Below are 5,257 nucleotides of genomic sequence, written 5' to 3' on the forward strand. Positions count from 1 at the left end.
CCCCGCAGCATCAGCTGGACACGGAATAGCACTGTCCCAGCTCCTCTGCTCTGAGGGGGTCTGGCCAGAGCAGAGACACTCCCTTCGTGGGCTCAGGGCTCTGCATTCCTTCACTAAACCCCCAGCTCAGAGCAGGGGTTCTCTGGGCCCTTCTGAGGCCGAGGCTCCTGGGCCTGCCCTGCTCCCTGGAGCAGTCCGGTGTCTGTGGGGGGCCCCCCTGCCCTCTGCCCAGAGGCCCCGGGCGTCTGCTGCCTTCTGCTGCCCCCAGGAGGCCGACAGCAGAGACCTGGAGTGCAGGGCCCTCACCTACCCACCAGCAGCCCGTCAACTGCTGCAGCTGCCTGCGTCCCTTTAGAAGGTCAGCAATGCTCGGATGGACCGCAGGCCAAGCCACACAACCGCACACCAACTGGCCAAAGGGGTGGCCCCTGTGGTTGCTTCTCCTCAGGAAGCTCCCTGTAGAGAAGAGGATGCACAAAGCTACCAAGCAAGGGAGCCGGGCCTGGTGCTGGCCTCTCCCATCGTGGCCAGGCCCTACCTGAGCTCCCTGAAGAAGACAGAGCCCCTGACACGTTCTACCTGCTGGGACGTGATGTGAGGTGTGCCCGGCAGTGCGGGGGCCCCTGACAGAAGGAGCCCCACACACAGGGCCGCCACACGCGATGCAAGACGCCCACACGAGTAGAGCTCAGATTCACAGCCAGTAGTGTTTTGGTATAAGTACATCTCAAATGTTTCATGGGATGCACTTATACTAAAAACTAGTCATCATTAACCTGAAATCAAATGCCCCTGGGCATTTGGTTTGGGGGGAGTTTTGTTTGTTTTTTGTTTGTTTTGGGGGTTCGTTTGTTTCCAAATCTGGCAACCCTCTTGCCATGTCAGCACCCCACCTTAGCAGGACTCGTGCCCTGAAACACCTGCCCCACATCTGTTCCCCAGCAACGTGGTCACACGGTGACACGCAGCTGGTACCTTCTGACTGAGGGAAGCAAAGCGAGCTCAGACCCTCCAACTGGAGGAGGCCTGCCCGCGGGGGGTCCTTCTGCTCGAGTCAGTCACCTTAGGACAAGGACACCAGCTGGCCTTGGGAGTTGCCTCTTATCTGATCCCAGCTGATATTTTTTTCAAAGTCAGAGATGAAAAACACTTCTAAGGCCCCATGTCTCCCAAACATCTGTTGCACATTTTCTTTGGCTTTGATTTTGTCTTAATCTTGTATAAGGGCTCAAGCGTGCCTTTGACTATCTGATTTGGGTTCTAAGCCGGTGGCTTTCTGGAGCTGGTATTTCTCTCTAGATAAGAGAGAGAACACCCACCTTTGTTTCCAAAGTCCTCTGAAGCCCATTGCGTCATTTCATCTTCCTACCCTGGGAGACAGCCCGGCCCACAGCAGCAGGCCTCCACCTGGGTGGCACACTGGAATTACTTGGGGGTGTTATAAAACACTGATGCCCATACCACACCTAGGACCAGTGACACAGAACTCCTGGGGGTGGGGACCCAGGTGTCAGTGTTTAGCCAGGTGCAAACCAGCCGAGAACACTGGTCCAGAGCAGACGGTCTCAGATGTGGTCCCCGGCTCCATAGCACCAGCTTCCGTAGGAACGTGTGAGAGATGCCTGCCCCGGGGCTGCGTCCCCAAGCTACTGAGCCAGAGACCCTGGGCTCGGCTCGTCCGGTGATGACTCCGACGTACATGGACGTTTCAGGGCCGCTGGAGCGGAGGAAAGCACGGGTTTTGTAAAGTCAAACAATCTGGCCCCAGTTCCAAGCCTAGAGCTACCGCCAAGTCCCTCTCAAAACTCAGCTTCCACATCTGCACCGTGGAGGTGATACCGTCTGTCTCCTCCGTGGAGCCTATGGAGAGATGACATGAGACGAGGGCACAGCTGTCTAAACACCCTGCAAAGGCCAGTCCATGCAGTCCATGCCAGTCCTGAGCAGCACAGCCTCCGCATCCCAGGTGGGGACACTAAAGGCTTGGACACTTGCCCGAGACCCCACCAATCTGGTGCGGCGGGGCTGAGATCTCGGCCAACTGGTCTTTGCTTTAACCTGTGTGTCGTTCCCTGCGTGACACTGGTGCCCATTCTGAACTGTTAGTAACAGCGTGTCGAATCCACACAACCGGCTCAGAGGGTGACACACCATAGCCTCACCCACACGAGGAAATGAAGGCAACCGTCACCACCATCAACCCCAGAACTTTTTCCTCTTCCAAACCGAGACTCTGCCTATGACATGACCCCCCAGCCACGCCCCCCAGCCCCTGGCGCCCACCATTCTCCTTCTGTCTCTGTGAGTTGACCACTCATGGTGGACTCATGGAGCGTTTGTCTTTTTGTGACTGGTTTATTTCACGGATCATAAGGTCCTCCTGGTTCATCCATGTTGTAGCAGGTGTTAGAATGTTCTTCCTTTCTAAGCCTGAGTAATATTCCATTGCATGAATAGGTCACATTTTGCTTATCTGTCAGTGGACACTTGGGTTGCTTCCGCCTTCTGGCCTTCGTGAATATTGCTGCTATGAATGTGGGTGTACAAACATTTCTCCAAGACCTGAATTTCATTTCTCTTGGGTATATACCCAGAAGTATCTTCTTTAATTGGTGATTTTTATAATGGCTGAAAAACGAATAAGCATTGATGTGACTTCCTTTTGCACAAGAAAACACACAGTGACCTTTAGTGAAATGTGAAGAAGTGTGTTAAATTCTGTACATATGTGTGCTCATATGTTCCATCTATACCTCCATAGACTGAACAGGTGTTCAATAACTGCTGATTTTCAGTAGCCTGAGAAGTTGTCTAAAATTCTGTGAAAAAGCAGTCTTGTCTTTTCTAACCTTTGCCTCTTCTCTTAGCATGAACATTTTAATTTAATCAATGAGGGAAATTAAAACTACAAAATCTAATACTATGTTCACTGTCCACGTGGATGATTTTTTTCAATTGTGGTAAAAAACACATAACGTAAGATTTACCAACTTCCACACTTTTAAGGGCACAGTTCGGTACATTCAATATATTCACATTGTTGTGCACAGAGCTCCGAAACATTTTCATCTCGCAGAACTGAACCTCTCTCCCCATTAAACAACTCTACTCCCTCCTCCTGGCAACCAATATTCTACTTTCTGTTTCTATGAATTTGACTACCCTTGATCCCTCATACAAGTGGTATAATTTTTTAAATCAAACATTAAACAAAATCTCTAGGCCATAAAGAAAACTATCTATTTGTTGACCATTAACCATTGTGTATACATGCACGGAGTGCTTTTTTTTTTTACAAAACTCTCATTTGCTAATGATTTTAAGAATGCTAACTTGCCCTGAAAGAGAACTACTCAATTTTAGTCAATATTTGATAAGCAATTAAAGGTTTTATGACAGAGATCTATCTACCTCAAGCACTAAAGGGAAGTTATTTTGAGAAACACCAGCTATGGTTTCAGATTTCTTTAGCAGTTGGTACGTCTTGGCCAGAGCTGGCCTCCCTTTCTGTGGACCAGCTTACGGAGCCTGGAACACTCACTCCTGGCTAGATCTCTTCTCACTGACTAAGATTTCTGTAGGATTCTTGCAAGAGACCGGTGGGCGAGCAGAAAAGTAAGTTGACTATCTTGCAGGTAAGGTCACGATGCTGCCCTGGCTTTGTTGAATCCCAAGTTAAAAACTTCACTTGTAGCAAAGGTGACTTTCTGAAATGCCAGCTAAACCACTTGAATGTTGAACAAGAATACACGCAAACATCAGTTCAATGTCCTTGCCTTGAGTATTAACTTTTTAGTTTACATAAGCATTCTCTTTAAATGAATATAGGACAAATTATGGCCGTATCTATAGACCCTGGATAAACTGGATTGACCAAGTCCATGCTCACTGCAACTCCTGCTGTTTCCCGTCTTCTACCCTGGACCACACAGCAGGGCCTTCCCCAGCCTGAGCGCCCCTCCCAGTGGGCTTCCTCCCTCTCAGGGTCCCTCCCCACCCCCACCAGCCTGGCTTCCCCTCCCCCACTTCTTAGATCCTCAAGGATGCAGATGCCTTCGAAGCCGGCTCTTATTCCTTTGTGTCATGCTGTGCCACGCATATCAGATGGTAGAGGGACATTCAATGTCTTTGCAAAATGGTCCTCTTTTCCCTTTCCATTCTTTCTCTTCCTCCCTATCACTTCCACTCGCTGGTCTACGCTGGCCCCTCTGCCACTGGCTGGTCTACACTGGCCCTGCTGGCTTCCAGGGATCCCTGCTTACCAATGAACGAGTCAACTTCGTGCTACTGATGTCTACTGAAGGCCTGCTAACAGCAGCCCAACACAAGAAAATGAAAAGAAGGGAACTGGACCAGATCTAGTGCGTCACCAGGTGGCCTTCGTGACCATCATTTCTCCTTCCCGGGTCAGGTCATCTATTGATGCATACGGTGCCACTGTGGGAAGAGCTCCAGCCAGGACTCGGGACATGGGCGTCGGGTCAAAGATGTGACTTTGCCCCACTTACCCTAACAAGTGAGGCTGATTCTGTGGTGCTGGCAGGAGATGGGAGGCTCCTGCATCAGAAGTCGGGGCTGCTCAGGACACAGTGTCCTCACTGGGCCTCTATGAGAGAGTGAAGTAGATAGAATTATTTCCATTTTAAAGACGACCCAACTCAAACACCTAGAGGCTAAAGGATGTGCCCAGAACTAGACACTTAGCAAGAGGCAAAGCTGGAATCAGACCTGGGTCTCCTGCCTCCTGGTCAAATCCATTACATACCTGTCTCTGAATCCTCCATAGTATTGTAGGAAATGCCTGAATAATCTGGTCAAAGAAGGAAAAGAAAACTAACTCAATTACTTTAAAGAAGTCCAGGCTGATGGAGATGTGCACCATATACATAGCTAGGAAGGCAGTAAGAAAGTAGATAGGTGGATTGATGGGTAGGAAGGTAAGTAAGTAGATAGGTAGGTAAGTGGATGGGTAGGTAAGTAATTAGGCAGGTAGGGAGTGGGTAGGTAAGTAGGAAAAATAACACATGCACACATATCCACAAACATTGGAGGCAACTTGGAAAATTAACCACAATATACAACAGGAAAATGAATAATAAAAACAGAATCAGTCAGTTTGAAGGAGCAAACAAAGGGATACCACCAGGCACCGGGATGTGGCAGGTGCTGCTACTGGGGATGAATTCAGTCCTGAGTCCCCTGTGACAGTACAGGACATACTTGTCACTGTCAGTTCAACAGAAATTTCATTTGGGGA

Source organism: Aethalodelphis obliquidens, unplaced genomic scaffold, assembly GCF_003676395.1.
Source record: "Aethalodelphis obliquidens isolate GAN/ISIS:26980383/991018 unplaced genomic scaffold, ASM367639v1 scaffold63, whole genome shotgun sequence".
NCBI lineage: Eukaryota > Metazoa > Chordata > Mammalia > Artiodactyla > Delphinidae > Aethalodelphis > Aethalodelphis obliquidens.